At 50.2% G+C, this 24,219-nt stretch overlaps 1 protein-coding gene and 2 long non-coding RNA genes across 6 annotated transcripts in view; 2 read left to right on the top strand and 1 right to left on the bottom strand.

Annotated features, from left to right (window-relative positions):
- Nucleotides 1–7,690, bottom strand: part of Ppara (peroxisome proliferator activated receptor alpha) — a 71,701-nt gene extending 64,011 nt beyond the window's left edge. The window contains exons 1-2 of one of the 4 annotated variants that reach the window (XM_034516615.2): nt 7,553–7,690; nt 6,309–6,387 (exon numbers count right to left, since the gene is read on the bottom strand). The gene's annotated coding sequence lies outside the window, so the exon portion shown is untranslated. Of the gene's footprint in view, nt 1–6,308; nt 6,388–7,024; nt 7,452–7,486 lie in introns of those variants that run through there. The other 3 variants (XM_076911826.1, XM_076911827.1, XM_076911825.1) reach the window with 3 other exon arrangements.
- A 111-nt stretch (nt 7,691–7,801) lies between these two features.
- Nucleotides 7,802–9,156, top strand: LOC143434138 (uncharacterized). Its single transcript, XR_013103411.1, has 2 exons — nt 7,802–8,119; nt 8,881–9,156. It is a non-coding gene; the product is annotated as an uncharacterized LOC143434138 (long non-coding RNA).
- A 5,415-nt stretch (nt 9,157–14,571) lies between these two features.
- Nucleotides 14,572–23,750, top strand: LOC143434137 (uncharacterized). The gene is made up of 3 exons (XR_013103410.1): nt 14,572–14,675; nt 19,452–20,536; nt 23,274–23,750. It is a non-coding gene; the product is annotated as an uncharacterized LOC143434137 (long non-coding RNA).
- The last annotated feature ends 469 nt before the right edge of the window (nt 23,751–24,219 follow it).

Below are 24,219 nucleotides of genomic sequence, written 5' to 3'. Positions count from 1 at the left end.
AGTGACATTTCTCTGTCAACACTCCACACTGAATATAGCTGGGAAGGCTTGTTTTTACGACTTCAAAACAACAGCGATTGAATGTCTCTCCTAGTGGAAAACACATTGGACAAAGCATAATTTTTGGAGGAGAGATAGTGGAGGTCATAATCTGAAATTTCCAGGACTTTAGGCTCCTGCTTGGGAAGCAGCAGGCAGGGAAAGTGAGCCAAGTTTCCCTGCCTGCATCTGGCAACATCTGCAGTATTTTTCAAAGTATGTGTATGTATGTGTTTGGGGGTAGGGGGAGGCAATGACAATACTTGAGCAAAATGCTTCCCTAGACTGTGAAGTCCAAGGGCCCTGCAGTCACACACGGCCAGGCTGACTCCCATGGTCAATAACTTTCACCTCAAACATGACCCCGCTGCAGCCAAAGTTTAAAGTTTTCAGAATGGAGATTCTCTAAAGCATCGTTCCTTATGCCCAGGAATAAAAAGTGAGGGGGTGGAGAGTAGTTATCAGTTATCGAACTATGCCATGGAGTCTGGACTGCATCAGGGCTGCTTGTGATTCTAGACACTGGAAAGGAGGACTCTTGTGTTGACAAAGCATTAGACACCCACAAAGAAAAGCCACCTAGAAGACACAGCTAAAACCTCTTCCAATAAAACCTGTCTGCATTTAGCATGGCGGACACAGGGAAATGCCTGCTTTCGGGGCACTGAGATTTGTTTGCTGCTGTGTGAATGAATCTTACATTTTACAAGGCATCTTGTCTCACCGTGAATGCTCACATAAAGCTGGCTGCTGTTGTCTTGGTGTGTTTCAGAATTGGGCACATCCACCCGTCCACCTCCAATTACTTGGTCTCTCCCTTGAGAGTTGCTTGTCACCTCAGAGTAGTTATCACAGAACCACAGACTTGTTCAGTTACAGATGGCTGTCAGAAGCCCAAGGGCCCCTCACTCCGACCTTACCCTAATCTTAAGTTGTTCATAAGTTTCAATGACCTTTGGGACAATTAACCATTCTGTGCTCTACCCCTGAATCTCAGGATCCAGAATGATGCTTTTTCAAAGACTTTCTTGTGTGCTCCAAGCAGTGAGTGTGAAGGAAGGGCATCCATTTAGAAATGCTCTCTCCTGTCTTATTTCTAAATCTCTTAACATCCCGCAAAATAAAAGCAGTCTGTGGGATGCTGACTTAATTTCTCCAGTTTCTCCCGAGAATATTCATCCCATGCAAGACCCTTGGCCCATTAAATGCAAATACTTCTGGACTTAGGAAATGTTTGAAGGTTAAAGCAGTGGCTGCTCTTCCAGAGGACCTGGGTTCGATTCCAACACCCACATAGCAGCTCACAAAGATCTGTAACTGCAGTTCCAGGAGATCCAGTGCCCTCTTCTGGCCTCCATGGACACTAGGCATGCATGTGATGCATAGACATACATGTAGGCAAAACATTCATAAATAGTAATTAATAATAATAGTAATAATAATACACACATATATCCATACATGTCCCAACTCATAAAACTTTACCCACATTTCTTTTTCAGACACATGTTTGGCATTTGAATTCATGGTTGGTCTTGAAATTTAAAAAAAAAAATAGCATTCTTCAGGCTCTCTAAGTCTGTTTCATACACACTAGCTCCCAAATCTAGTGATAATTGCAAACACACTATTTTGACTGCAACCATCACATTTTAACCCGGCTGCCATGGGAACTACATTCTGGGCATGAGGGAGCTGCCAACTGTGAAGATGTGCCCCACCGTGGAGATGAGGGCACAGCATTTGTCGGCTCTGAGATGCCCGCCCTTCCACATAAGCACTCCCCCACACAAGGGACACTCACAAGGCAGTGAGTTCTTACTGATATCAATTCTGCCAACCATTTACATATCCAGTGAGATTCTACAAGTTCCTATGAAACCTTTGGTGCTAGCAGATCAACAGTGAACAGATCTCAACCGGCCAACCAACCCCCCACCCTATGTTCTTATGCTGGCTCTCAGTAATCCAGACTCAGTGAGGGAGGCTGACTCTCTAGAAGCTGTAGTACCAGGCAATACCTAGACATGAGCTGCAGTAAGCTGCAGGAGGCTGCCTTTTAGTAGGCGTCTTAGTCAGGGTTTCTATTGCCACCACAAAATACCATAATCAAAAGGCAAGTTGGGAAAAAAAGGGTTTATTTATCTTACACACATTGCTGTTCATTAGTGAAGGAAGTTAGGAGCGGGACTCAAATAGGGCAGGATCCTGGAAGCAGGAGCTGATGCAGAGGCCATGGAGGGGTACTACTTATGGGCTTGCTCAGCTTTCTTTCCTATAGAACCTGGGACCATCAGCCCAGGGATGGCCCCACCCACAATGGGCTGGGCCCTCCTCTACTGATCACTAATTGAGAAAATGTCTTAAGGCTAGATCTCATGGAGGCATTTCCTCAAGTGATGACTTCCTCTCTGATGACTCTAACTTGTGTCATAGTTTCCCTCCAGTCTGGTGTAGTTTAATGGGCATGTGACCTTTTGATATTGCATAGTTATATCATCTACATAATACACTGGGTCACACTCACAGCTACCCTGGTAAACACTTGGCCTACTGGCGATACATTGAACAACCTGTGGATGAATCGGAGTGAGAACACATGGCAAGACTTGTCTGTCACCACCAGGTCCCAGGGTCACATTCACATTCTAAGCTAACAGGGATCACTTGTGAGAACTGTGATGATCTTACTGATAGAGCCTTTCTTTCAGTTTGTGTTGCAAACTGAAATCTCATGGGAGATTATGGGAGGGTAGTGAGGGAGTCTCTTTCTCAAACTCTCTGAGAACTCAAAAAGCCTTGGCAGCAACAAATTGGCTTGGGGTAGGTGAGACACACAGGTGGCCCAAAGCCCCAAGCTGACCTGACAGCTATGTAGATGGGTTCAGTGTTCTCAGCCACTGTTTCTCAGCTCTGCAACCCCTCAAAGGTGATCCAGAGAAGAAGCACACTTTCTGTTGAGAAGTGGCAGTTTAGGGAAATGGACAAGTCTGTGGCCTAGCAGGTGGCAGCTGAGAGGCGGGGTACCCAAATGTCATTAACAAAATGACATCACACCTTTCCTGCTGTAACCAGGTGCTTCTCTAATGCAAACTTTCCAGTGTGCCTTCACTCTCTGCATTTCCCAAACCAGCTCAGTTCAACTAGGAAGACTCTGCCCAGAAGCAAGGGCTTCACCATGTGAAGTGCTCACACCATAATCACCACCTCTTGATGCTTAGCCACAGAGGGCTGCAGAGGCAACACACACACACACACACACACCTTTGAAGAATGAGAACATCCATACACAGTGTGGAAGGCCACAGGGGTGGAGCTCCTTTCTGCAGGAAGCTTGAGGCACATACAGAACAGAAATGTTCTGGAGGGAGAAGCAATCTCTGCTAGCCTAGCACTTCTCTCAGGAAGCTCCTACTGAAAACCCAATTGCAGCTGGGGGCATACTTCATGCCGAGAACTTACAGTCCCAGGCTCGATGTTCGACAACCCAACCAAAACAGAAACCTCACAAAACCCCTCTTATCACCAAATTGCGGATTTAAATTCTATGCCTAATTTCCTTTAAGTGCACGGCTGGCCCTAGACATTCTACTTGCTCAGTGCATTCAAAAGGCTAAAGCCACAGACATGCAAATGTTTACCCCATTCACAGAAACTATAGCTTATTTATTAATTTATTGATTCGTTAATTAATTAATTTATGAGACAGGGTCTTTCTATGTTGCCCTGACTGGCCTGGAACTCACTATGTAAACCAGGCCCTCAAACTCACAAAGATCTACCTGCCAAGGCCTCCAGTGTGCTGGGATTTAAGGCCTGCCACACCATGTCAGTCAAACTATATCTTTTAAAACGGTGCCAAAATCAGAAATAAAAACAGAGACCCTCTCCTTTCCGCCACCCAAAGCGGACATTCAATAGGCCACAACCTTAGCTGTGATGTCACAAGATTTCGGCAAGCATCTGCCACCAAGAGCATCATCACCCCACACAGAGGCTGTGCGAGCAAACAGGAGGAAGATTTGTTGTGGTGAAAATGTATTGACACCAAGCAAAGACACATCTCAACTGATGTGTCAGAAAAGTCTTCTTCAATGATGTTATAAAAACACAAACAACGTACCATTAAAAAGGGGACAGGGGTCCTTAGTCACAAAAGGATAAGACATCCATTCTCACCCTCAGTTTCTTCATTTTTTTTTTTAACCATCTTGAGGATGGTTATAAATGTTTCTATTTTGGTTTGCTTGTTTGCTTTATTTTTGTTTTTGTTTTTTTTAAAGAGAGGATCTCTTGCCTGGCAGTGGTGGAACACGCCTTTAATCCCAGCACTTAGGAGGCAGAGGCAGGTGGATTTCTGAGTTGGAGGCTAGCCTGGTCTACAGAATGAGTTCCAGGACAGCCAGGGCTATACAGAGAAACCCTGTCGAGAGAGAGAGAGAGAGAGAGAGAGAGAGAGAGAGGCTGACTCTGAGAGAGAGAGACTCTGAGAGAGAGAGACTCTGAGAGAGAGAGAGAGAGAGAGAGAGAGAGAGAGAGAGAGAGAGAGAGAGAGAGAGACTGAGACTCTGAGAGAGAGACTCAATATGTAATACTGGCCAGCCCAAAACTCTGTGTGTAGACCAAGCTGGCCTTGAACTCACAGAGAACCTCCTGCCTCTGTCTCCTAAGAACACTGATTGAAAGAATGTGTCACTGTGCCTGGCTATTGATTTGTTTTTGACACAAGGTTCCATGCAGCCTGGCGTAGCCTCAAACTTATTATGTGCTTTCGTCTCTCCTGCCTCTGTCTCCCCATTGCTGGGATTACAAGCATGAACCATACTGCACCTGGCTCAGGAGGGCTGAGGATCAAAAAGCCAAGGGCCGTGTGCACACTAGGCAAGCACCCCACCAACTGAGATACACTCTTCAACTTTCTTCTTTCTTCTTTCTTCTTTCTTCTTTCTTCTTTCTTCTTTCTTCTTCTTCTCCCCACCCCCGCAGACAGGTTTCTCTGTGTAGCCCTGGCTGTCCTGCAACTCACTCTGTAGACCAGGCTGGCCTCAAACTCAGAGATCCACCTGCCTCTGCCTCCGGAGTGCTGAGATTAAAGGCGTACGCCACCAGCACCTGGCTTCAAGTTTCTTGTAATTCTAGCATGGAAATCCGTCTCCAGAGCAAGTCCATGCTGTCTTGTTTATGGATGGCACAGTAGGCCCCGCTCGGGGAACTGCACAATAAGCACGAATTGAATGAATTATATACTAACATGTGCCTATATATCCATTGGCTAAATATTGTATCTAAACCTAGTGAGTTATTAGACAGACAATCGAAGCAAAAATACATTGTTTTTCACATGAAAATATTTTTCTCAACTTAATAGAGAAAATTAATTAGTTCTAAAACAAATTAAAAACATGCTTTCTCTTCTCTCATTCTCTTCCCACCTCTTACATACACACACATAGACATATACACACACATGCATGCACACACATACACTGACACACACACACACACACACACACACATATATATATATATATATACACATTCATACACACACATTCATATACACATACACACATACTTTTTAGAACTCTGTTTATAGGCTCGACAAACATAAGTTAAAAAGAACTATTCAGCTTTCAGTACTTGGGAGGCTGAGGTGGGAATATAAAGAATTCAAGTCTGTCTAGCCTCTTCTACATAGCAAGTTTCAGACTAGCCTGGGCTACATAGCAGGCTCCTGACCTCCTAACAAACTCAATGAGTCTGGTGTGTTTCCATACATGTTTAAGAGGTTAAAAAGAGACACTTTACTTTCTGCTGTCAGTTCATGTCCCACCAGGCCCACTGGCTCTGGACTGTCATATAGTCACCAAGTAATGTTCATCTGGCAGTTTTTTGGGGGGCTGTCCCTACCCTGGCTAATGATGAAACTAACCAACTACTTAGTTGAATTGATATGAAGAAAGCCAAGAGACAGTCTTATGAGCCAGTTTACAAGCCAGTCAGTAACCCCATTTCTAAGGCAATACCACCTCCTTTTAAACTACACTGAAGCAGCCTTCCATAAAGAAACGAAGTTCCCAGGAAACAAACGCACTTTCTCAGAACGGAACAGTGGACCACCAGTTTACTTGGCTTCCCAAGCCCAAAAAAGACATTTACTATTTCACCACAAAATAACCACTACTCAAGCCCTGTTGCTAGTCTGAAGTGCAACCAAAGACAGCGTTTACAATGTCTCAGCCTGGAAGCTGTCCGTCAGTCCTCTTTACCTGTGATGACAACGTCTTGTTCCCGAACTTGACCAGCCACAGTTCACAGGGAAGGCAGGGCCTTGAACTTCAGTCTTGACTGTAGAACGTTAAGGAAGGAACCGGTTACAATATGTTCTCTGGATCCCCCCCCAACTCCTCTCCACCTTGGGAAAGTCATTGTGACCCTGATGCCTGCGTACCAACTACAGTGTCCCAGGGTCGCCCAAGAAAGTTCTGTGCTCCTCCCACAAGAAGAGCTAGGAGAGGGGGAGCCTTTCTGGTTTCCTTAGAGAAAAGGAGTGGGCTGGGCTTGGGGGTGGGTGAGCACCCCAGTGGCAGAGTGCCCCCCAAATACATTATACACCACTGTGGATTTTCCTTAGAAAGAATCTTAACATTCTTTCTCTCAAATTAAAAAAAAAAAAAAAAGTTTGGGAAAAGGAGAGGTGCAGTTTTTCCAGGCTCTTACAGTGGGTATTGGGGCAGAGTCACCCTCCCGACTAGCACACAGGCACTACCGGCTCCCTTTATCCATATCAGGCCAGCCGCGCAGACTAAAGCTGGCCCCACACAGGACCCGCTGTGGTACTGGGCTCTGGGGGGCAGAGACATAGGGTAGCTTTGGCATCGTCTCTACCCGACTGCTGGGGCCTGCCCACATCGTCCCACTACAGTTAGAAGCAATGAGGAAACTGGTGTTCAAAGAGGGTCGGCTGCTGGTGACCCGAACCCACCGGCGTTTCTCCAGATTCCCAGCAGTGAGTGTCTAGATTCAGTGACCCCAGAATCAGTCTGTCGGGGGGCTTCGAGTTACCTCGACTCTAAGATCCCCGAGGGTCTCAGGAAACGCCTCCCGGTAAGTTACGCCTAAATGCACCACGCCGTGGGAAGGGAGCGCCCCGATGTCCCCGACCGTGTGCCCTCCCCTCCAGGGGACAACCAGAGGACCCAACGTCGCTCCAGTTCCAGGACACCACGAACCCTCTAGCCCCCAAAACAGCTGCGAACACCAATGTTCGGAGCCGGCGCAAGGCACTCGAGGGAACTCGAAGTAGCGGACAGTTCCGCGGGCCCCGAAAGTCGCAGGCGTGTGCCCTTCCTAGCGTGTGCCCCCGCCAGTGACTGTGGGTCTCCAGACCCGCGCCCCTGGTCCGCGCGCATGCGCCACCGAGCCCCTCCCCTCCCTGTCCACCCACCTCACTGTCCCGGGACAGGGGACGCCTGGCTCCCGCCCTCGCGCGTGCCCTCCAGCCCCTGGGCACCTGAGGCTGCGCTCCGCCTGCGGGTCTGCAGGGCCAGCGCGCCCGGAGAGGCGGCGCCAGGAGGGGCGCGAGCAGCTGCCTCCGCCCCCCCCCCCGTCACCCCTGTCTTGGGGCTGCAGCGTCCGGGGCCCCGGCCGGGCACCGCCTACGCGCGCCCGTGCCAGCCGCGCCCCCACGACACGCGCCGCCCCTCGGACGTCCCCTGCGGGGTCCCGCAGCGAGGTGACCGCCCCGGAAACCCCGCCCCCAGGCCCGGGCCGAGGCTTAGGACGAGACACACCCCCCGGACGGGAGCGTCTGATTGGCTGCTGCGGGGGAGGGCGGGGCCTAAGAGGCCTGGGGCAGCTCTCCTCAATGCCCATTTAGTGCCTCGGGGCCCGGGCATCCGTTGGTAAACTGAGGCTGGCTAGGTGAAGGGACTGTCCAAGGTCACCCGACGGGCGAGAACAGCCCAGTGGGAAGAGTGCGCCCCGGCGCTGGCGCCCTCCTACTCCCAGCCCTGCGCACCGGCCAGGACTGAAGTTCAAAGCTGTGGGTCTGGGTAGAGCTTCCCGCCGGGTGCCCTCGGTGAGCTGGTCTAGATCGCCGAGCGCGTGCCCCGAGTCCAGGGAGTTCGTGGGGTGGCGGGCGGGCAGGCGGGATCTGATCTTCAGAGCCCCAGGATGCAAAATGGGGAGAAAGGAAGAGCGAGCTGGGGCACGCGGCAACAGGTGGCCGAGGTGCCAGGGTGGGTGTGGCGGGCGGGGAAGGCAGAGGCTGAAGGGCATCTAGGACGGTCGCGGGGAGGCGCCGCCACTCCGACCCTCCGCCTCTGCCACGCCCCGGACTGCGGCCCCTCTGTGTATGCTTGGGGGCGCGGGGGGGTTGTTGAGGGGCTGACTGTGCCCAGCTCAGTCACTGGGGCTCTGTCAACTGACAGCGCAGGGGGCAAGCTGCGACCGGGAGCAGCCGCTTTGTTTGCGTCGCCTCTGGATCTCCAATCACGGAATGCACATGGCCCCCGGGGTGCCAACGCCTCAGGACTCCGCTCCTTTGGGAACGAAATGTGTGCTATGCCAGCCCTCCTGTCTGTCCTCACGCTGGGCCTGCCACTATGCTATTTGTGGCAGTGAGCGCCCAGGACAGCCTACTAGGGAAAGGAAACTTTCAGCACACATCTCCTTCTTACCCTGGGAACTGGAGACCAGACCCTACAGGCACATTCAGGAACGCCTCTTAAACCCACCCTTATTGATCAGCTTCATACCTGTGGTGAACTTTGCCCCACCTGCCAGACACCCACAGAACATTCCCTACTTGCCTACCGGCAAGCCCTCTTTTCCTTGCAGGCACTGGCCAGGAAACAGCTACTATTTGTATTATGCTTCGCAGCTTGCAAAACTGAGACCCCGGAGATGGTTGAATGGGTAAAGGTGCTTGCTACCAATCCTGATGACCTGAATTCCATCCTGAGGACTCACCTGATGGAAGAACCAACTCCTGCAAGTTGTACTCTGACTTCTACACGTACATGTACACACACACACACACACACACACACACACACCAGCCACTCTTCCACATACAATAAACAAATGGAAAAATTAAAAGACCTTGCAAAGTGACCTGTCTATATGATTTCCTGGGGGGCCCAGGGGATATTCGAAGACAACATTATTCTATTGACCTACCAGTGGCAGCATTGTTCTAGGCAGCCTGTAGATAACAGTAAGTAGGCAGCCTGTAGATAACAGTAAGCAAGGATAGCCGGAGGCTGCTCACAGTGAGTATCTGCATCCCCAAAGGACATTCTCCCTAATGGACCAGGTGGCAGGGTAGCCATTGAAAAGAGGGTGCTTGGTTACCTGGTGTACAGCAGGTCCCAAGCTCCAAAGACCAGAGTCCACATGCAGGAGTGTTACCTTCATTTTCAGAGTGTTCTGCTGTTAACCTAGTTCTACCAGACGTTTGGAATAATCTGGAAAGAATGGTTCGGAATGAGAGGGGCCAGCAGCATAGCTGTTGAACACAGAGAACACAGAAAAATGACAGTTGGGATTCTTGGAGCTCTCAAGGTTTCAAGATGAGAGAATATGGGGTGTTTGTTTGTTCTGACTCTGTCCAGAGAAGTCGCTTTGGGACACAGGCTTCCTTCCATCCAGACTCCCTTAGAAATCCTGAACACATCCTTCTCAAATGGCCCTCGGCTACTTACAGAAGGACAGTGACTTTTGTTCGATAGAGTGTATTCAGAGGAGAGAGATACAAGGGCTTGTCCAACACCCACCAAGAGAGAAGCTATCTCAGAGGGTGCATGCCTGGCTCTGGGACACCTCTGCATCTTTCTCTTTGCTTCCTAAGGTGTTGAGGGGGGTGTAGATACACATAGAACAAAGACACCATCTGTGCAGGGCTGAGTAGACACCATTAATGTTCCTGTGTCCCCTAGTTGGCACTTTAGTATCCACTGAGAGTTTGAGGCCATGTGCCTTACTTAGTTCACCCTGAATGTCACCTGCAAATGTATTGGTCTATCCTGGGATATAAGTAGTCCACAAGCTACAGGTTAGACATACCCATCCCTTCCACATTCCCATTTCCCGACCAGTTGCAGACTGATGAGAGAAAGCCAGTCTGTAAAGCCCTTGCTGCATGCATCCACCTGCCAGAGGTGGATGGAGGGTGTAACTGGGGGAGTTTCCCACAGGGAGCATACAGATAATGGCTCAGAGCTCAATGCTGGGAGCATAGGAGCCCCATTACCTGCCCTGCTTGGAGATTCTCTCATGGGCTTGGGGTTCAGGCTCGTCTATGTTTACCTTGCAACTTATGTAAATCCTTTCCAGGAACTGCCCAAGGCTCTGAGGGTCACTGGCTTGCCCTCTGCTGATCTGCAAAGCCTCCTATCGTGTGTCATCTGCCAGGTTAGCGGCCTCTGATCTCCTGGAAGCGTGCCTTCAATCAGGTGGTGGAAGTCCACCAGGGCAGGAGAAGTAGGTATTTGCTGATGGAAAAATAGGAAGCTGCTTGCTGGTGGCCCGAGGTGGACTTGAGTGAAGACCAACCCTGGTATGTCCTTGGATGCCACCCTAGGACTGGCACTCACCCTCCAGGAAACAAAGTGTGTTCACAAAGCTACAGACATGAGACTCACAGTAGCTCTGGAAGGTAGTTCCACCTACCCCCACTTCACAGATGAGGAAATCAAGGGCAGAAGCCACCTGGAGAGAGTGAGGATGCTCTCAGATCTCATATCCAGTCTGTGATCTGTACTTATCTGGTACAGAGGCCAATTGCTGGCTTGACACCTCAGGCTCTGGCAGACATAGGAGCCTGGTGCTATGGACAGCCCTGGCTCTAAGATTCTTGGAGTTGGCATCAAACAATTCAAAAGCCATGGCAAGAAGGAGAGACAGGCTCAAGGAAGGAGACTGTGGAAGTGATATAAAGTGGGCAGAGGTGGGTGGGGCCCTGCCCAGGAAGCTGAGGAGGCTGAGGGGGAGTATGGAGGTCTGGCATTTGTCCTGAGGTCTATGGGAAGCCTGGTTTGAAGCAGAGCTGCAATCCCATCTGAACAACAGTTGGGATGAGATCTATGTCAAATACTGGCTGTCACCTGTGCAGAGATGGTGCCAAAGCTATAAACGCACTGGAGATCTGCAGGCTTTTCTACTCAGAAACTGCTGCTTCACGGGCACACTACCCTTTTTGATAATTAACCTGTCTCCAAACCTAAGTGTACAGACTGCCTTTGCTCACCACGGGTCAGATGTCTGCCTTTGTATATCTTGGAAGGTCAAAGCACCCTGCTTACAGTAACTCTGCTCTTTACCCCTCTCCCCCTTCCCCCCACAGTGCACAGATACTCTGCTTGTGGATACATGTGACTATATCCCCAGTGGGCTATGCCTCTGGGCACTAGGTCATGGGTGCCTTTTTATCCAATCCAGAGCACGGACTTGCAGAGTGACCCACTGGGTACTATGAGCGTTTCGGTTGTAGAGTCAAGAAGACAAATTCCCAAAGGATGTTTGTTCTAACCTAGACCAGAGGTAGGACCATGAGCTTCATGGCTGTGAGTGAGTAAGGGTCAGTACACTAGAGATACGGCACGGTGTGTCAGTTACAAGTGCACGCCAGGTGTAGTAGCTCACGCCTTGGACCTCAGCATTTGGTAGGAAGAGGAAGGTGGATTCCTGTGAGTTTGAGGCTAGCCTGGTCCACAAGCAAGTTCCAGGACAGCTATGGCCTTCTACATAATAGAAAAGATACAGCTTCAGAACAAAACCAATGAAATGTACCTTCTCTGCTTTCAAGAACCTGTGGTCAAATTCAATCTGAAAATACTAAATGGAAATAAACGTTTCATTCATTTTTCAAGTAACGTTTATTGTACTGTGTTATTACAGTTAATCTACTGGATGGCTAATCCCTTATTGTGCCTGCTATATAAACTAAATGCTATTCTGGGTCTGAATGAACAGGAAAAACCCAGTCTCTCGGGGTTCTGGTACTGAGTTTCAGCATCTCCTGGGGTCTTGGTAATACACATCACCACCTCAGTCCCCTTAGTGCAGTCTGGCTCCGCCCACTAGTCACTGTGTAACTTTGGCATTGGACTTGACTCCTATACGAACCTTCCCATCTAGCAAGCAGGGCTGTTGTGTCTTTCCCAGGTTCCCTGTGAGAGAATGAGGAAGGGGCTTATATGACCACTCTGAAAGACAGGTCATATTCTTAATGTGATGACCACCAGCCTGAGGGTTGTGCCAAGAGGTACTTCCCCCAGGAAGCTTCTTGGCATCCATCTTGTGGCTGCTCTCTCTCTGTTCCAGGCCCTTCTTTCACACATCACACAGCTAGCTCTGCCCCACCTCCACCCCCACCCCCACAATCTGTTAGTTTCTGGTTGCCTGAATCTGGCTATCATTCAGCATAGCTGATCAGAAACTCTCCCTCCTACAGATGCTATAGTTGCATGCCTCCTCCTGCTCCTCTCCCCTTCACTCTCTTCCCCTCTACAGAAGAGTCTCTCTTGTCCAGAGCAGTCTGCAGGCCCCAAGCTCCAGAGCACTCTGCAGAAGGGTCTTTGGGCCCTGCGGCACATTTGCAGAGCTCAGGAAGAGCTGTCTTTGTAGATAAGACCAGCTGGGCGGCCTTGGGTTTTGCCAAAATGTGGGATTGCACTATGCCCACACCTGGTTCCCTAGAAGGGGTTGTGTCATGTTTAACAAAGCTTTTGTTTTGTTTTTTTTAGCTAACTGGAGGGAAAGATGTACTGAAGAGTTTCAGCCTTCATTGTTGATTTAAAGAAATATGTCTTTTCGTCCCCAGGACCTTTTCTAATCTGTTCTTGTTGAAAATACCCCTTTGTTTTGGTTTGGTTTGGTTTTTTGAGACTGGGTTTCTCTGTGTAGGGCTACACAGGGCTGCCCTGGAACTCGCTGTCTAGACCAGACTAACCTCAAACTCAGAGATCCACCTGCCTCTGCATCCCAAATGCTGGGATTAAAGGTATGCACTGCCACCACCAGGCTGAAAATACCCTTTCTTAGTGAAAATTCCCTATATAACATGTTGGCGTCACGAGGAAGGGATGGATTTGTTCTAACTTGGCCTCACAGGGTGCTAACATCCCCACAATGAGTCTCCAAGTGGGTTAAATCCCAGGCCCCTGCTGCCACCTGCCACCTCTGGCCTGAATGACTGTTTACTAATCCACACGAGGTGAGCTGCGTTCTGGACTTTCCATGCCCAGCCCTCTCCCCCGGCTTTATTTGTGATATTTATTTTTCCAAGTCAACACACTGGCTTATGTTGAGACTTGCACCATGAAATACAAGATTCTATGCGAGGGCTTGGTTCTGATCTTCCAGGAGGCCAAGGAGCAGGGTGTGGGCGGCACAGCCTGCAGGAGTTTTGCACACACGGGGCTGTGGCATAAGGCACTGGGCACCCTCCCAGGGCTCAGATTGGAGAGGCATGTTTCCCCCTGTCTGTGAGCCTCAGGAAGGACCCTAGGAGGGGCAGCTAGACTCATTTCTCATGGTGTGAGAAGCATTCCATGTCTCTGGAAAAGGCCTGGAGCAGTGAGGGACATGGGGCCAGCCCCCTATTCCATGGGAAAGACAGAGTTACTATTAGTAAAAAGTGGATAGCTGGCTGGAGACCGGCCTGAGAACTGGAGCCCCCATCTCCACGTCCCCTGGGTCTCCACGTCCCCTGGGAGGAAGTGCCGGAAGGAATCGGTGTCTCAGTCAAGTATTAGTGCTAAGTTTTATTTGCTTGTTTGTTTTGATTTGTTTTCGAGTCAGAGTTTCTCTGTGTAGCCCTGGCTGTCCTGGAACTCTCTCTGTAGACCAGGCTAGCCTTGAGCTAAGTAAGTTTTACTTCTAAAATGACCCTAAACCTATGTGGCAGTGCTAAGTGGGAGCCAAGGGCTGAGCTGGTGCTGTCCACGCGTGATCTCCATCTTCCTGCCCAGCAACCACACTGCTGACAGGCAGCAAGCTGGGCTCTGGGTTCTGCTCAGTTGATGAACCCCATCTTGATACTCTGTCATTATCTTGGGCTACAATGTCCTGGGCTGGCCATGCACTGTCTAGCCTAATTACTATCCCTGGCACTTGCCGTCATAGACCCCTTGGTGTCTTGGGAAAAAAAAAAAACCTCAGTCTACTGCTTCCTGGGTCATTTGCTGGCTTGTTCCGTCATCAGATGGGGAAGAGCTTGCCTTCACTAGCTGTGTAGCCTTGGCATCCAGTAGGCTCCCACAGAAGACTGACCTGCGGTTTTTCTTGCTGATGCATGGTGCCGGCCACATGCTGTCCACCTGGAAGCAAGAGCCAGCTCCGTAGCCCCACAGACCAGAGCTATGGCTATAAAATCATCCTGCCAAGACACAGAGTCTTGGAATGTAGGCAAAGGGGCTGGAGCTTGGTCTTACAAGCAATAGGGAGCCAAGAGAGATGCCAGGCAACCACAGATTCAAACACAAGGACTTCCCTGTCTGCTTGTCCTAGCCTGTCCCAGGCCCAGGAGAATGAGCAGAGGTCACTATGCAGAGAAGGCGCACGCATGGAACAATGGAACTATGCACTGAGCTGGCCAGAGCTGAGACTGGTCTCAACCCCAAAACAGAGGTGTGAGCAGATATAGAAGGTTCTCCTCATTGCAAAGAAAAGCAGGTGTCTTGTCAAGGGTTGGGGGGCGGGGTTGCAATTAACAGAAGCAGGCAGGTCCAAGTACTGAAATTCAACCACGAGTGTGCTGCTGCCTACAGGAGTGACTTAAATGGCTTTGGGGATTTGAACTCCAAGCTCATTAGCATTTCTCAGACAGATTTGGGGGAAATTGCAAGAGAAATTAGAAAAGAAACCACTATGAAAAGCCAGGCAGTTTGTTCAGAGCAGGGGACTTTGCTTCACCCTACATACTGAAGTGATTCCTGAATAGATCTATTTGCATTTAGTGTGTGTGTGTGTGTGTGTGTGTGTGTGTGTGTGTGTTCCTGTGGGTATGGCTGCAAGTGTATGTGTGCAAGCCAAAAGACAATCCTGGGTATTGTTCCTCAGCCATCATTCATTTTTCCTGTTGAGACAGAGTCTCCCACTGGTCTAGAACTTGTCAAGCAGGCCAGGCCGCCAAGCTGGCCAGTGAGTTCCAGGAATCCACTTGTCTCTGCCTCCCCAGTACTGGGATTGCGAGGTGCATTACTGTGCCTGGCTGCTGCTGCTGCTGCTTCTTCTTCCTCTTCTTCCTCCTCCTCTTCTTCCTCCTCCTCTTCTTCCTCCTCCTCCTCCTCCTCCTCCTCCTCCTCCTCCTCCTCCTCCTCTTCTTCTTCTTCTTCTTCTTCTTTCTTCTTCTGTTGCTGCTTCTTTCTTTCCTTCCTTCTTCCTCATCCCCTTCCTCTTCTTCTTCACAGGTTGTGGGGCTTGAACTTGGTCCTCATGGTTATAATGTGTTACTGACTGACCTATCACTCTATACTTGCTTACACTTATAAAACCATATTTTACATTTTAAAATTTTATGGGGGGGGAGTTGTTACACACCATAGCACACGTGTGGAGAGCAGAGGAAAAGCTGTGGGAGTTGGAACATGTGGGTTCCAAGGGTCAAGGTCAGGTGCAAGCAGTTTTCCTGCTGAGTCATCTCTCCAGTCCTTTGCTTATACTTCATTTAATAAGAACAAATCTGTTTCTCCCTGTCTGCCATACGCTGAGGAGGAAAAGCACAGTGATATAAGAAGTGTGTGTAAGAGAGGCAGGACAGACCATCTACCTTCCTCTACGAGTTAGCCACCTGCCTGCAGCTGCCTGCCCACCTGGGATTCCTTGGACAGGACAGTCCTCTGCAGGATTTTTGAGAAAAGCTGTCTTAGTTAAGGTTCTATCGCTGTGAAGAGACACCATGATCACAGCAACTCTTATAAAGGAAGACATGTCATTGGGGCTGGCTTACAGTTCAGAAGCATGGTCCATTGTCCAGGCTAGCTGGACAATCAAGTGGGACCCTTAGACCCTGTAGAGAGGACTGAGATGCATAAGAAAATAAAAAGGCACAGCATGTCAAGAAGTCTGATCAAGCTGGCAAAATTTTTTTGTACACACAGGTTATATACTCTGAAAACAGGATATGGGGAGGGGTAGGAAAGAAAAGAGGGCTTTGCAGGTGGAGGAAGCTAGCTGCAGCTGTGGGGTCTAACTAAGTTATTCTTACAAAGCCTTTCCTTTACCAGGGGTTCTAAAAACATCTATCTAGCAGGATGTTGTCTAAATCTAGAGATCAGGAGGAAGGGTTACTAAGGTGGGTTGCTATGAGGCCTTGTTTGAAGTTCTGAGAACTGACAAGTGAATCATGGAAGGTAAGCAGAAAGAAGAATAGTAGATAGGAGAGCCAAGGGTGAGTGTTTGCCAAGAGTAAGGCCTTGCCATGGCTTCCCACAGTCCATGATCGTCATGGTGGGGAGTGAGGCCTGGGTTCCTCTTTATCCTGCCATCTTTTTCAGGCATTCAACAGAATTTGGAATATTGTTTTGCTCACAATGTATACATTCTCACTTCCCAGAGCAGGAGTAGATGTAAGCAAGGTAGCCAGCATGCTGTTACCACACAAGCAGTGGGGTCTCTAATTTTCGTGTGTGTGTGTGTGTGTGTGTGTGTGTGTGTGTGTGTGTGTGGTGTGAATGTGCATACACACATATACATACAGATGTGCATGTATTCACGGTGACCCTTCTTTTTCTACTCCCCCCCCCCCAGCACTGGGGTTAAGGTCTTAAGTAGCCATACCCAACTTCTATGGTATTGGGAGGTCCAAATTCAGGTCCTCATGCTAGCGCAGTGGGTATTCTTCTGACAGAGCCATCCTCCAGTCTCTGGAGCCCTTATTTAAGTTGTGAATACCACTGATTCCACAGGCCAGCTACTGGGCAACCGGGGATTGAGATGCAGTTGTACAAGTGATCCATGACTTCCCTCATACAGGAAGGTGGTCACCAGGGAGAGATTTTGACCTCAGTGCTGAAGGTTGACACCATCTCGGAGCTAACTCCTCAACTTCACTGCCTAGAGTGGCAACTGTTGAAACCTCAAGGAGCTGTAAGAAGGCTCTGGGAGAGCCTCCTGCGGCTGCTCCTCTGCCTGCTCCCAGCAGTGGAAGTTGAGATAGACAGGCTGAAAGTGTGGGCCTGATCCAGATGCATGGAGGCCCTGCTCACACGTCTTCATGCTCCCTCTGGGGCTCTGTGACCTTGGCCTCCAGGCAGTCTGTCCCTAGCTGTAAGACGAGAGGCTAGGCTGACTGATCAAGACCGCCCCAGCCAGTGCCCCTGCCAGTTTGGGATTCTGCATAGTATCTGGAGGTGTGACTGTGACAGGGCCTGGGGGGAGAGTGCCAGAGAGGCGTGCCTTGACTAGGGGAAAGGAGGCAGCCACATGACCTTCCAGACAGAGCCTTGTAAAGAATTACGTTCAGTGCCTCGTGCTCTGTGCTTTGCCTGGGCCTAGAATTAGCCCCGAGCCCATGGCTCTGGGGACTTGACTTATTTTCAGTGAACCCAGCAAGGCCAGAGCTGGCCAGCTGAAGACCACCACCCAAGCCCATCCTGGGGCAGGGACAATCTCTTTGTGCTTCTACCCTGTGCATGGCTGGTCACCCCCACTTCCTCCCTGCCACTGTCCCATGCTCTTGCTTTGATCTGAACAGCCGCAGATCCTTCTGGGAGCAGGAAGAAAGGAATCGAGGGAGCTTACTCTGGCACATTGATGGAGGAGCAGATTCAAAGCCTGACTCCCATGCATGCTTGGCTCCTCAGTCCAGGATGGGGGATGCTCAGTCCCTGGGCTAAGAGAAGTGAAGGCCAGAGCTGCACCTCTTTGCCTGGTCACCCCTGCCTTCTTTGGGAGGAAGCCCAACATGTTGGTCAGCTAGGATGGACCTGGCAGGACTCAAGGTCCCCAAGAACCCTCTAAACTGGATGAGTCCCATGGGGTTTTCTCTGGGTCTGGAAGAGGTGCAGGCTCCAGGAAGGAGGCCCCTCTGCTGGCCAGGGCTGTTTCTCTCCCCTAACCCCTTTGTTCTGGAGCTGAAAGCTAACTCTAGGGTGACTCTGGCTTGTGGCTTTACCTCCTTGGAACTTGTTTGTTTTCCAGACCCTTAGAGGGGCTTCAGGCAGACAGAGGTGATGGGCAAGCGTGGAGTGTCTCCCTTCACCCTGTGACCATTTCTGCTCATGCCCCACCTAACTGATTTCATAGGCTGTCAGGCTCTGGCCAGCTACACAGCCCCTTCCTTCCCTGTTCATACCCCTATGCTGTGGCAGCCTGCAGTTCTGGGCAGAGCCCTGTGACCCAACTCTGGGCATTAGCCCCAGCCTTGCTTCACCTTTCTCCAGGCACTGGACTTGAGTTGTGCTTCCTCCTGCTCACTTTTCCTTCTATAGAGCATCTCTGGTGCTCACTTCTGCTTTTTCTTTAATGGCTTAGCTCCTCCAGGAAGGCCTCTTTGATCTCTTCTCCCTGTGTCCTGCTATATGTTGATATACTGTGGTGTCTGTGTCTTAGCTGTCTTTCTCAGTGGACTATAAATTCCTTGAGAATTAGAATCTCATCTGAGATTAATGATTAAAAAATAATAAAATGACCTAGTTATGGTGGCACATGCCTTTAATCTCAGCACTCTGGAGGCAGACACAGACGAATTTCTTTGAGTTTGAGGCCACATTGGTCTACAGAGCTTAGTTCCAGGACAGCCAGGGCTACACAGAGAAACACTGTCTCAATAATGAGGATTGATGATGATGATGATGATAAAATTATTTAACCATTGTAACACCCATGGATGCTAGAATAGGTAGGTGAAACTTTAATCCAGTATTTACGGTCTCAAAGTATCTGCTCTCAAGGACCAAGGACACATAGTAACAAATTATAACAAAGCGTTGACTACAAAAGGAAAACAGCAACTTTTAAGAGCATCCAGCTGACTACACACTTCTCCAGGGGTTTCTGGCTTGGGGCATATGGATAAGAACACAAATTCCGGTGGCCCCTCCTGCTATGGAGGAGGTAGCTTGGATCTTATCACGGCAGACATCCTATCAAATCAGTGGGTTGTGTTCCTCAAGGTTACCAGTGGCTTGGGATAACCCCACACGTGGGCAGAGGTAATATTTCAGATGAAAAAAAAACTACACATGTACATGTATATGTGAGTGCGTATTCCTGCTTTTATGTGTACATCCAGGTTTGTCTCTGAGCTCCTGTCCTAGTGGATGCATCTGCGCATGCTTATGTTTGAACACGTGTACACGTTTAAGCTTCTTATTTGCTCTTTCGTAATTAGGAGTACCGGAGACAGCTGAGAGCAGCAGCTGTCCAGACCTTAGTCCAGTGACCCACTGTCTCCTCACATCCAGGAAAGCCTTGAGACCTTGAACTCCACAAAGCCAAGGTCAGCAGGAGCAGCTTCTTTGGATGATGCAGACAGCAGATTTGATGTCGACCTTCCCTGGTGCCCATTTGCCAGTTTCTCCCGCGACACGGAAAGACATGTCTTCTGACTGAAGGCCATCCCAAAAGGCAGCTGAGATATCCTTGTAGTTTCTCCCTCTCCCAGCTGGCGCCCCAGTAAACGGTAGGGGCGCAGCCTGCCCTAGACCTTCTATTTAAGGCTCCACAGAAATGTGAAAAGCTGTCCATTTCTCCAGCCTTTGCTTCACGAGGGGGAACAAAGATAGAATTGTAACAGCTTTTGGGAAAGGGCCACAAAGAATTTATTTCTTCCTTTCCTGATTTGAACCTGTGGGGGCTGCCTGGGAATCCAGACCTTAGCTTCTGAAAGTGGGGCAGGCAGTACACAGAGCACCCCAGGGTGTCTAGTTTGTCCTACATCATCGTTCACACTTGGCCCTGGAACAATCTTAACCTTTCCCTTCCCCACATCCCTGCCCATCTACTCTGGGCTCCATACTGGTGCTCCTGGCCTCTTCCATCCCCTGCTGTCACTCTCCCTGTATTCTTCTATGTCCTTCCATCTCTAGCAGCCAGCTGCCTTCAGCTGGCTTCCCACTGAGCCTGACACCCAGAGTGCTTACCTCTGCTGCCTAAAACACTCCCATGGGGCAGGCCACTGAGCTTTGCATGTAGAGCCTCAAAGTAGTTACCTAGCAAGGCTCTGTGCCCCATCTTTTCAGCCCCTGGATGGGACCCCTCTCTACTGAGGGTTTCTCATAAAGTCCTGTGCCCCAGACATGGCTTGTCCTACCTGTTCCAGTGTTTGAGAGTTATTGTTCATACTCACAGAAGCCATGATCTTAGATTCTAGAAGGTTCCTCTTTACCTCCTGAACAAAAAAACAAAAAACCAAAAAAACAAGAAGAAGAAGAAGAAGAAGAAGAAGAAGAAGAAGAAGAAGAAGAAGAAGAAGAAGAAGAAGAAGAAGAAGAAGAAGAAGAAAGAGAACTGGCTTCAGTAAAGGCGGCACCAAGACAGCCGGAACTAGGTTTGCCCCCTGGGTTAAGGGGTTGCTGGGGAGAAGGACTCCACATCTAGCCTGCTTATAGTCACAGCCCCTGAAATCCCTCCTAGGTATGAGGACAACTGTTCTCCATGGGACAGTGATGGGGATAGAGAAGAGCTGTGGAGCAGGGACAACAGAAGCAGAGACCAAGGACTTCAGGTCCAGGGTAGAGTGTGAAGCTAGGCAAGGGTCCATGGAGGAGACTTCGCCACATGGCCATTCTACAGATGCTCACAGCATTCACAAAACCAGAGGCAGCTGATGGGAGAGGAAGAGAGAGAGAAAGGGAGAGAGGGGGAGAGAGAGAAAGAGGGAAGGAAAAAAGGGAGAGGGAGGGAGGGAGAGGAAGAGAGAGAGAAAGGGAGAGGGAGAGAGAGGGAGGAAAGAGAAGGGGAAGAGAGAGGGAGAGAAAGGGAAAGGGAGGAAGAGAGGAAGAGAGAAAGGGAAAGGGAGAGAGAAGAAGAGAAAGGGAAAGAAAGAGAAAGGGAGAGGGAGAGGGAGAGAAAGAGAGAACTGTAAGGGTGTGGCCAGGAGGGCTTGGGTTTTAGACAGTTGAGATGAAGGCTGTAGGGGAGAGTTCAGAGTCCTGAGGTTGACAGACAGGTGGTCCTATATCTCAAGCAGGGATCACACCTAGAAAAGGTGGTGCCAGGAGGGTAGTGCCTGGCTCAATCGAGAGAACCGGAACAGAGAGAGCCGGAACAGGGAGAGTTCAGGACTGGTAAGAGCAAACATCTTTAATCTACATGCTGGTCCTAAGGCCAGCCTACAACAATCTCTGTTCTAAAGATGAAAATCTGAGGCTCAGAGGCCAATGAGGTAGAAAAGGGACTGGACTCTTCCTGTGTCCTAGCTAAGATGGGCCAGAGACAGCAGAGAGGTGACAGGGGACACGTAAACAGGGAGACAGAGCAGTCCAGGCTGGGCAAAAGTCTTGGCCTTGGGCCCTAAAGTAACCTCTAGGATCTGGAAGGAGGGTAAGGACAGAGATCTGGGGTGAAGAGACTAGCAGGGTCCAACTATGGGAAGGGGTACAGGGGCAGAAGCCAACCTGGTACTCACAGAGGCCCCAGGGATCCTGTGGCATTAGGGCTCACATGACCTGGACTCATGTGACCATACTGCCTACGGGGCAGGAAGCCTAAACTGATTGCTAAGTGAGAATCGTGCCTTCCAAAAGACCAAGCAATCAGACACCTTGGCTAGCTCCCCCGGCTGACCTGTAAGGCCAGCTGCAGTGGACAGGAGGTGCCCACAACATGCTGGCCACTTATCCCTTGAGTCTCAGTCACCTTGGACAGCAGCCAGAAATCTGTGAAGCCCCAGTCTCTCTGTGGTTCCAGACTCCACTAGATCCCCAGCCTAGGGGCTGATGCATCCTGGGACTGGATCACTCAAGGATGGGAAGAAAGCATAGCCAGTTCATCCCCACCCTGAGTGTTACAGAGGAAAGAGCTCAACCTGGGAGCTGAAGACCTGGCTGCCAGCCTTGTTTGCCTGGCCATGCTATGACCTTGGCCTGGTCTTTGGACTCTTGGGGCCATGTCACACAGACAGAGGGAGGAGGCCCTTCCACCTAGTGGCTCCCAGGACACCCATGCTTGTCACCCCATGCTTTCCACTACTGCTTACTCCCAGCATCCCCAGAGCACTAAGGGGAAGTGTTAGCCAGTGCTGCAAGGCCTAGGACCAGCATCCAGCACTGGAATGATTACATCCAAGAGCCTCCTCCCAGATGAGGCAAACAGATGGCTGGTGTCATGGCACCACCTAGAAGGCAGGGCACATAACTAGTATTAATGGCCATCTCAGCTGAATCTGGCCAGGAGGTTTCATAGAACACTGGATCCCTGTTCAGGGTTCCATAGGTGACCTGACTGACCAAAAGGCCAGCATGAAGACATGCAATCATACTGTCTGATGGGGCCTAGGCTCTGTTTCCTGCTGCCAGTCCTGCAGGTCAGCAAATGTGGACACTGGCAATAAGCAGAAAGAGTCCACAGTAAACATAGTTCTCTGTCTAAAGATAGTGTCTGTCACTGGTAGGTTCTGCCCTGACATCAGGATGTCAAGGCTCTATTCTAATCCTCACCCCTGACCCCAGCAGAGGACCCTGACAAATGTTCCCGAGAGCTCTTGGCCAAGCCACAGCTTGTAAATGAACGGGGACCAGGAAGAAAGGGTCCTGCAGAGTCCAGACAGCACACGCCTATATCTGGCATAGGATTCCCGATGCCTGTTCCCCAGACTACCTGTACAGTCAGTATTGTGTTTACAAAGCCACATCCAGGCCCAGCATCCTGCAGGGCCCTGGCCTCAGCTATATTCACAGGTCCTCATCAGTGGGGGTGAACTGTTGCCAGGTCACGCTGACCCGAGGGTAACAAAGTCCTTGATGTTCTCTGCAGACTGGAAACCAGCACCAGTTCCAGAGGAGGGGGCTTGGGGCCAAGGTGACAAGCTCCATGGAGCTTTGACATGCCTGCAGTACTGGCTGCTCACTGCAGCCCGCACCTCAGAGGGAGGCCCACCGGCCTCACCGCCTCTAGAACTGTTCGTATACACCACAGACCCCACTCTTGGAGCAGGGCCTCTGGGGAGATGTGATATCTGTATGCAAATTTGCAGCCCTGGTGCTTCTGCAATGGCCTGGCACTGGGCCTCCTCAAAAGGGAGAGGATGTTTCCTCCTCGAAATTTGTGGCCCTGAATCTGTACAGGTGTGTGGCCCTGATTGCAAACAGCATGTGGAATTTGGCCACTGAGAACCTGTGTGTATTACCTGTCCCACCACCACGACTTGAACTTCCCACCTGGAAAGCCAGTGGAGACTCCAAGGGGAAGAAGTGTCCATGGAGCACAGCCACCAAGGCCCATGGTCAGTATCTCTGCCTGAGCAGGGGGGTAGGGATGGGTAATGACACTCTAGAGTGGTCCCAGGTGGCCATATAAAAATAGCAGGCCATTACCAGAGGGCTAAGCAACTGGGCATCCAGCTGATATCTGTCCCGAGCCCAGTCCCAGTCACACCTAGGTTCCAACAGGGGGAGAGCCCGACCAAGGCCGTTTTTTCAAGATGCTGCCCTGGTGTGTTAGGGAGAAGGATAAAGGATGGAGGCCAGAGAGAAAGGATTGCATCCCAGCGGATGGGTGAGGGTAGTGGTGGTCAAAATGTCTCCCATCAAGAAGAGGGACAAGTGGAGGGAGGAGTCAGTTAGAGGGAGGAGTTGGTTAGAGGAAGAAGCAGGATACAGGGTAGGGAGGGGAGGGGGAAGCTTGGTGAGCAATCCTGACAGAGCACCCAGAGGTCAGGGAAGCATGAAATGTGGTCGAAGGCTGGAGGAGACAGGGACAGAGCAGCCTCAATCCCTCTATCCATCCCATGTGTCCTTGTTACCCACCTACACAGTCGTGCGAGGCACACAATGTTCCTGCCTTCCCTCGGGCCTTTGCTTTTTCTGTGTTCCCCCTTCACAAGACATGCCCCTCTTCTCCATGAACTCCTATTCATCCTATAGAGCCTAGATTAAGAGCTACCTCTCTTACCTGGGCTCACTGAGTCTCAGCTCTATGCTAAGCAGGTGCTAGGGGATAGGAGTAGGGGAGACAGCATAAAAGAAGAAGCTCCAACCAGGCCCTGTTGCAGGCACCTCCCCCACAGCATGA

Source organism: Arvicanthis niloticus, chromosome 13, assembly GCF_011762505.2.
Source record: "Arvicanthis niloticus isolate mArvNil1 chromosome 13, mArvNil1.pat.X, whole genome shotgun sequence".
In the NCBI taxonomy this organism is placed as follows: Eukaryota; Metazoa; Chordata; class Mammalia; order Rodentia; family Muridae; genus Arvicanthis; species Arvicanthis niloticus.
The sequence above is the reverse complement of the archived record's forward strand: the minus strand, read 5'-3'. Positions and strand labels throughout refer to the sequence as shown.